The sequence below is a fragment of the Odontomachus brunneus genome, unplaced genomic scaffold, assembly GCF_010583005.1.
Source record: "Odontomachus brunneus isolate Ranch 3 - 2012 unplaced genomic scaffold, Obru_v1 Obru_scaffold_028, whole genome shotgun sequence".
Lineage (NCBI taxonomy): Eukaryota > Metazoa > Arthropoda > Insecta > Hymenoptera > Formicidae > Odontomachus > Odontomachus brunneus.
The window spans coordinates 989,361-998,659 of record NW_022639478.1 but is presented as its reverse complement, the minus strand read 5'-3'; the positions used below and the strand labels follow the sequence as shown (position 1 = coordinate 998,659).

The following is a 9,299-nucleotide window of genomic DNA, read 5'->3' as shown; positions in this document are numbered from 1 at the left end:
TCTCTCTCTCTCTCTTTCTCTCTCGCCATTTTCCTTCCATTTCATGTCCATTCTCCTCCCCCGTTCGACATCACGAAAAATATGGCAGCTATCCGCGAGACCATTTGGGATATCAAAAATTCCTCTCGCATATCTCACGCAAAAGTCTCACGCACGCAGAAAAATATATACTGTATTCGAGGAACTTGTTTCAAGTATTTCGCGAGTTTATATATCCGCGTATCTATCACAAGTTTTCGTCATAAAATTTATTCCAAATAGAAATTCTGAATCCTGGCAAGATTAGCATTTCAATCAAGAATATCAAGACAAAAATACGGCTTACTCACTGCACAAAACCAGACTAATGCTTTCTTTTTTCTTCGAAAAAGTTTCATCATGTTGTTGCAAGGAGAATAAATTCTGAACACATGTGATGTATGATTTGTGTAATGAATATATCTCAAGACTATATATCATCAAGAAAACATTCTTTGTCGAAGATAACCATCTTGAATGGAGAAAAATAAATTGAGTAATCGCTTTTCTCTCAGCAGTGGGATGATACTCTTCTGTGTGTGAAAGACGCCACGCTAACGTGTGTGCATATCTGGCTTACACGAGAGGCACATAGAAGGAGTTGTTAAACTACGGTGGATCCTTCTCTCTCGTCGCGGAACTTTGCTCAATCTCGCTGTAAATTAAATTTAGCCGGTCCGAATTCCAAAACGCGAAACAGAGCTCCGTCGCGACGCTCCGCTCGCGATCGAGTCATTGTGCGGAGATAATTGAGCGCCCGGAATAACCGCAGGCCCGCACAGACGCGCAGCAGCGCATTTATCGCGAGAACGAGCGAGAACGAGAAGCGAGAAGGAACGAGCGAACGTGTGCGACGGTATTGTCATGCATATAGGCGCGAAGATCAAACGCCATGTTACGAGCGCTCGATCGTGGTAAATAAATAGATTGCGAATTAATGGCGCGAATATGCCGTCACGCCGCGCGAGCATACGGCCGCGTTGCGGACTCGTCGTTTAACACGACTGAGGATCCAATTGGTGGAGTTCGCCGCGCGATGAAGTTCGCTGCGAGAATTGGCCATAGTTACGTAAGAATGACCCAGCCCACAAAATTATGGTCAGTATTAATAGTCGTTACTTGAAACTTGCTTCAGGTAAGACTTTAATTTAGGCTCGTATTAATAGTCGTTACTTGAAATTAATAGTCGTTATTTGCCCTACGTGAAATACTCAAACTTAAATTCAGAGTTAGATGAGAGTTTTTTATTCGGATTATATATAATACATATAACATTACATTTGCAATGGCGATTCAGGTCTGAGAACGACTCAGGTCTAACGCTAAATTAAAATCTTGCTTGTCTCAGGTGAGATACTTAGATTTTAATTTAGAGTTAGATGTGAATATTCTGGTTAAATCGCGATTGGGAATATAACGTTGTATGTATATATATTGTGTAATTCAAAGAAAAAACTCTACAAATATAACTCTAAATTTACATCTGAGTATCTCACATGGGACAAATTTCAAGTAATGACTATTAATACAGACTTTAAAGTTAACCCAGAGTTTTTCAGCTAAATTACAATTGCAAATGTAATGTCACATATACAATACGAATAAAAAACTGTCAACCAACTCTAAATTCAGATTTGAGTATTTCACGTAGAACAAGTTTCAAGTAACGACTATTTTTCAAGTAACGACTATTCATATAAGCCTGTATGATGTCTGTTTTACCAATAGGTCTTTCTATATAAAATAGAAAGACCCCAAGTCTTGGGATGCCTAAAATTAATTGAAGAACAGTTTTTATTTTTTTACTAATTACGTCCTTTTAGTCAATTTTTTTTAACTCAAGTCTGTCAATGAATATCCTTGTGGAGAGGAACATTGATCACTCAAACTTGACTTCTCAAACGATTCTGCGGAAAACCGCAGTATTGTATATTTAAATCATTCATTTTCACCTTCATTTATCTCGAAACGTCTACTTTGTGTGGATTGGATCATTCTCGCGTAAGTGCAAGCCAATTCGCGTCGGTATTCAACAGCCGGCTGCACGACCCGTGGAATTAGCGGGGCTGTAATGTACACCTCGCAGAAAACCGTCCCGTGGACGGACTCGCCGTACCGGACTGATCTCGGCGCGGATTTAATTGAGAGAAGGAGAAAGCTTGATTGAGTCGAGTTGTTTGAGTTTCAGGAATTATAAAGAGAGACTCTCTCTCTCTCTCTCTCTCTCTTTCCTTCTCTCTCTCGCGCGCGTCTCCAACGACGAACGGACGTCGGGTATGAGCGTTTTTAACATTTAACATCGATCTTTGAGGAAACTTTAATTCGCGACTTATTAATAGCAGAGATGTCCAGCGTTGAAAATGGAAAACTTATGAAAACGACTTCGAATTAAAACTTCGCTCGGAGAAACTTGATTCCAACTTCTTCCGAGAACAGAAGGCTCACGTTTAGCGTGCGCACCGTCCGGACGGTCTGTATAGAAAACTAATGGACGTTTACGTAAGTCTCCTCCGATGGGATAATCGCGCTTTCAGCGGGAACAATGATGTGACACCTGTTATTTTGCTGCAAAATATTTAAATGTCAAACACGTCGTATTATTGCTCGCATAATTGCCGCGTATAAACAAATCGCGGATAAACGAACATGCGAAAATGTCGCACATATTCATTCGCCGTGATTTATCGAAGATCTGTCAAGTTAACGCGTACGCGTAAATCCCCGAATTCGACGTTATCTCGGCTATCAGCCGGTCACAAATAAATAAACGTCCTGCGAGATTCGATCGACGGGGAGCAAATACACGCATCATAGTTATCGGCGCGATCCATCCCTAAAAATCATTAACACGATGATCGACCGCTGTCGAGTTCTCATGACTGATATATCTTCGGAACGACAGACGCATACGAACGTGAAGGCAACGCATCGATCATCGGACGCATCGAAAATTGATTATGAAATAAAATCTAATAAAACAAGAAAGGAAGGAGAGAATGCGCGGAGACGGGATTATCGATATATTTTCAGCGGACGCCGAGCGAAAGTACATCGAGACGACGCTCGGTAGAAATGGAAAATATCGACAGTTTGATAACACTTTTATATATATATATATATATATACATATATATTTATGTCCCTACACACAAGGAGAGAATATTGTAGTAAAAATTACAATGCAGTTTTAATAAAACCCCGAGTCGAAATTTTGACTCTATGTTAAACCTTGAATTCTACAACGCAGTAGAAGCTAAATTAGCAAGTTTAATTCGAATGATACGATGTACTCCTACTTAAATTTTGATGATGTTCGAAATTTCACTTTCTTTAGTGTTAAAATAGATACTGAATGGAACAGTGAAGCTGAAAATAGAAAATCAAAATTTCGACAGACTGGTACGAAAATTATAATAAAATTATTATAATAGTAAAAATGACCATAAATGATGATAACTATTTGTTGTAATTTTTACTATATATTCACTTTTATTATATCTTATAATTTTCATCATAGTGCCAGTCTATTCCCGAAGTACCAAAATTGTATTGTAACTTTTCACTATAAATATTCTCTTCGTGTACTTTCTCCCCAAAAAAATCGCTGGAAAATTCGTTTCGCTCCGAAGGGTCAAATTAACGTGGTCGATCGAGCGTAGATTTCCACGGCGAGTAGAACGAGTCGCCGGACCGTCGAAGGCGCGCGGCGCACCTGTTTGCTCGTAAAGTGTCGTGTGTACAGTCCTCGATTTCGCGCGTACATGCATGCATGCAACTGGCATCCGTGGTGCACGCGAGCGTATATCTCTCGCGTAACGACACGTCTGGCGACCGTTTCGGCTGCAGCCTTTATTCGCGATCTACATGTCCCGAAAGGCAGAAACACACCTGGATCGATAGGTTTACGCCAGCTCACGCGAATAGCACGGAGGTGTAGCCGATGAAGGCTCACCGATCCCTGCGATTCTTCCCGTAACGAGAAGATTCTTCTTTTTTTTTTTTCTTTCTCTAAATTTGCCTGCGACACAAGTGTCCGCGTGAGCAAGCTCGACACAAATCGGCCGTCGACGTTCGTAGTCTGGCAAGGTCGCTGCGCATCGCCTCGTGACGTTCTTCCCTTGTGTCCCGGGGACTTTATATTTCACGAATTACGGTAATGTCGCGCCGAGCGGGGGGAGCGCCTCCGCAAATGCGAGCGCGGCAAAGTGACGGCGAAGTGCTCGTCAAATTATAGGTATGCACTCGGGAACCGTTTACCGTGTCGTTGGAGCATATCCGCCGCTCCGACGACGGTACTTGCCCGCGATACGAATTTTCAGCGGCGGCGTAACGCTACCAGTTCCCCGGCGGTTTACCTGAGAGGGAGATCTCAGAGGAAGGCCTGAGAGGAGGTGAAATGAGAAAGCGCGAGGGGGAACCTTTGCCCCCGCTAATTTCATTACGGCTCACTACGAGGGCGACACGCGGATGTCACGACGAGCTCTTTCTCGCAAAATGTCTTCGTTCAAGTTCGCGCTATGAGCCACAAGCAGCGTAGCGCGCGCGCGCCCAGCTAAAAGATTAAATTTTTCTTACGCCGGGATTGCGGAAAATACCGTCTTGCAACTTGGAGTAAGGTCAAGTTTGTCGAGCAACGGTCGATTCCCGAGCATGTCGGAGAAAAGTTGCCGCGCCGCCCTCGGCTCGAGATCGATTTAACCTACTAATAAAGCACGTTTTAAATGCGAGAGCATTACGAGGCTCCATTGCGCCGAAAGTTGTGCGCGAACACGCGGCAAGAGATTTACGTGCGGGCTTATATCGAGTTTAATGAAACGCGCGGCTTCAAGTTGCAGGTCGAGCGACCTGGTCGCGGAAAAAGTTTCGCGAGAGCCTCTCATTACGAGAACTGATCTGATCGGGTTAGCAAAGACAGTTCAAGCGTCCCAGATTGTCAGTTGAACACATAGAGATGGTAAGTGGGAAAATGCTCGCGTGTGTGTGTGTGTGTGTGTGTGTGTGTGTGTGTGTATGTGTGTGTAGATTAGATCAAACTGAGCACAAAATTCTTCCGCCATTTTCAGCAAACAAGTACATGAAATTTTCAGCTATTAGTTCAAGAAGATTGAATGTGATCGCGTGCTATGCGGTACAGAATATGACGATAAGCGCGATACTGAGAATCTCAGTGCCCCGCACTGAGAATCAAGTGCCTGATCTTTTTGGCTATAATCACAGAGTAAAAGAATTATAGTTAAAGGAGAGTAGTTTTTCTAGTGATACTACAACATCAACGATAATAACTTAATACACAATTAGAAATCTAGCGTACAAATGTTGAAATTTTCATATGTTATTTAATGTTATTTCAATGTAAAATTAACATATTATCTATATGTCATTATTTTCATAATGTTCTAATATGTTATATTAATGTCACCTTATAACTTAACGTTTTTTTGTATATCACTTAAAAATGGAATATTATTTTGATTTTATCTAACGCTAATCTAACGTTCATATAAAATTATTTAAAGAAAAAATGACATTTCTTAAAGTCACTTCAATATTAACTTAAAAATTAAAAAACAAGTGTTCAAATCACTGCAGTGTAAAAACTGATGTGTTAAATTTAACACATTTCATGTGTTCCAAATCATCCACTCTCATTTATGTGTAAATTTAACACAAACCAAATGTGTTAATAAGTAACACGCATAATATGGAAAAAATTAACACAAGAATTTAACATTTGAATACCATTAGGAACCACAGGTTGTGTTAAATTGATATATTTAATATGTCAGATATAGATTTTATCAATTTAACATTTTCATTTCATCAAAACCATAGATTAATACTTCTCTAAAGTAACGTTTTATTTTAGTTAATTTAACATTATATATATGTCAATTTAAAACAAACTAATTCCTGACGGTATTCAAGTGTTAAATTCTTGTGTTGATTTTTTACATATTATGCGTGTTACTTTTTACTACATTTGTTTTGTGTTAAATTTATACATAAATGAGAGTGGATGATTCGGGACACATAAAATGTTAAATTTAACACATCAATTTTTACAGTGTGTAAATTTTGACATATAGAATAATTAAATTTATTAAAGGAAAATTCTATCACGAATAAGTTAACTTAAAATAATTAAAATCATATTAATGTAACATGAAAAATAAGTTATAACGTGTTCACCTTTATATCGCATTCACATTGACGAAAATGTGAACAAAAATGTCCTATCGACATTCCTCATAAGTTATTTTAACTACTCCTCCGTGTATTTTTTTTTTACTATTTTTATGTTTTTTTTTACTATTCTTTATGTTATTTGTACAAAACTGAGTTTAAAGTCAAAATAATAAACATGAATGTAAGAAAAAAAATAGGTGAGTATCAATTAATTAACATTCGTAATTCATCAATAAGTAACACGAATGAGTTATTTTTACACAAAATTTAGAGTAGACTTTCTGAGACATGTAAAAAATGTTAAAATTAACATTTTATTTTTTACTACGCATACATGTTGCTACTATTCATTTTTATTAGAATCGCAAAAAAATATTATTAACATCGTAAAATGATTATAATCTCAATGAGATTAGCCATTTTCTTTTCTCAGTACGCATCGTGTATACATGTACATTGGATAAAAAAAAAATGAAGAAAAATGTTTTCTGCCATTTCGCAAATAAGCAATTTTTTGGTTATCGATTAGAGAAGATTGACGAATGATGGCGCGCGCGATAAATCGTCAAACTTCTTCAAATAATAACTCAAAAAACCCCGTGATTATTTGCAAAATGATAGAGGATTTTTTTGTTCGATTTTACCTAACACATTACGTCATGCACCGCACACAGCGCGCTATCATTCCTTCTTAGAGTTTGACCTAATCTATATATGTACTCTACACCTATCCCACCTATCATTACATAGACTCTATCTTCTCATGAGAAGAGCGAAGACAAGATTGAAGGATAGCCATATTCTACTATATCCCATCTTTGTCCAGCTTAACTTCTATTGGAGAAAGTTAGACGAAATGTCCAATACGAGTCAAAGCGGACGAAGATCGAATACCTGCACCAACGGGACATCCTTTTCTGGTCAGGTCTCCGCAGCCTCTCGTGTGGAAACTCTCAATCTATGTATACACAAGTCCCATGATGAAACACACGAGTAGAAAAAAGAAAAATTGTGAAAGTACGAGGGGATGTATCTTCATTTGTCACAGAATCGCGCGCGAATTAACTCGCTCGCTTATCGCCCATACCAGCCACGGCAATTTTTGCCTTCCCCGGTATCGGGCCGTAACTCACGGAGGCGAGGGTGAAATATTCAGCGTGCTCGCAAACGCCATCATCGTTTCGCGTGGTGCTCGAGCGAATTCGAATCCGAGGAGAGATCCAACCCGACACAGGGTTGGCCAGGGTTGCTGACTTGGTTCGCGTACGACGTGCGCGCGGCCCGGCGCGCCGGCATATGAATACTTGTCATGCTATCCCTAATACACGCGAGGACGAGTATTCCGCGGGTTATTTTCGATGCATTCGCCTCCCGTACGCGCCGACTATTTAGATTTTACCTAGAATAGAAGCACGCCTGAGGAGACAGGCGGGCCAGATAACTGGATCGAATTTGGCACACGGACAGATCTCATTACTTATAAATAGGAGGACCCGCTACGTCGCTGCGCGTTGTTAACAATTGTAATAATATATGAAACGTCTGCGCACTGCGCCGCGTCTAATTTCGGTGAGCTGTTCCGAGATACCCTTTGTCGGATCTCGCAACACTCAACCTTTCCCATCCAAACCGCTCTCGACCCGCAGCAAGGCCTCTTTTGAACTTTTTTGCATCACAACGCAACGTCTCGTCGCGCATATAACATAATAGCTGCGTAACGCGACGATTCGCAACAATAATACTATTATTAAAAGTTATAGATCGGCACACTAACGTGGATGTCGCGATAAAACCATTCTGACTGAGCAAATTATCGCGACAAGTGATAATCAGCGTATATATAATAATAATGCGCAGGTGAAACGTAACGATAACAATAACCAATGCAATTCGTTAGATTAAACGGCCGGACGCGCAGAATATTTAAGGAGTCTATTCGCTTGAAGCAAGACGCTTAAATTTAATGCAACATTCATCGCGGCAAAACACACAGCTGAAGTTTCACGCGCGATTCGTCTGCACCGCTCGTGAGAAATTTAATACTGGGTATCGCAATTTTGTCACATAATCTTGTGGCAGAAACAATACAGATGACCATTATCCCAGTGTGACTTTGTAAAAAGATACCATCCAAGTAGCAAAAGTTGACCGTTACAAATGTTACGTATTAGGAAACGCGGCATAGAAGGAAGAATGGTCGCTATACCATTTTCGTGCAATGGTCGAGAAAAACTACTGTGTCTTATGTTTTGAGCAGCATTGTATCGAAACGCGGCAATCGTTAAGTTAGTTTCAAATTATCATGTAGGCAGTGAAAGAAGAAGATACAAAAGCGTAATTCCGTTCGATAAATAGTGGACTGATGAACAACTCTCTTGGTGCGCCACTGAAAATTGAGTTGAACGAGTGATAAAAGTTGGAAGATTGGTATCGATAAGAACGCCTTTGGGCGCTCTGAAATTACATACCTGATGAATAAATTCCTTAATTCCGACAAAAAACACGTGCAAAGTCTGTCAATTGAGGGAGCCGACTCACTTGATCCAACGAGATAATACAATAACCCGATTGCAAAACAGAGGAGAGTGATTCACAGAGGAGAGAGAACACGGCTCATCGTTTCACCGCTCACGTCACCGCGTGTAACATTCGATGCAATTGGCTGTAACCCGTTCTCGTAATCAACCGTCGTAGCGCTCCTGAACGATCTACTCGACGACGAGTACGATACACGTCTCGCACGTTCGCGCGATATCACCGGATATAAATAAACCGCAGCGAAGAGGAAAGTGAGCTTCATTGATGCGGCCAAATGACGCGGGTGGGTGGTTCGGAAGAAGGAACCACGGCGGTTTCAGTTTTCCGGGGAAACAACTTCGCGATCGCGATGACTGGCGACACCGCACGCCGACGAGAGCGGATTCTCTTCGCGCGAAACACTTCGCGCCAACTCGTTCGGCGATAATGAAGGAAAGAGAGAGAATGCTTACTTCGCGATAACCAACTTTAAACCTCGGAGACTCGAGCGAAATTACAACTTGGCGGGCTGAATGGGAGGCATGATGTATCTCGTTTGAAGTTTGGGGCTTTCGCCC

General features: G+C 40.6%; 1 protein-coding gene across 4 annotated transcripts in view; it reads right to left on the bottom strand.

Moving 5' to 3' along the window:
• Nucleotides 1–9,299, bottom strand: part of LOC116842877 (RNA pseudouridylate synthase domain-containing protein 2-like) — a 191,820-nt gene that overhangs the window by 132,488 nt on the left and 50,033 nt on the right. The gene's annotated exons all lie outside the window — the stretch shown is intronic.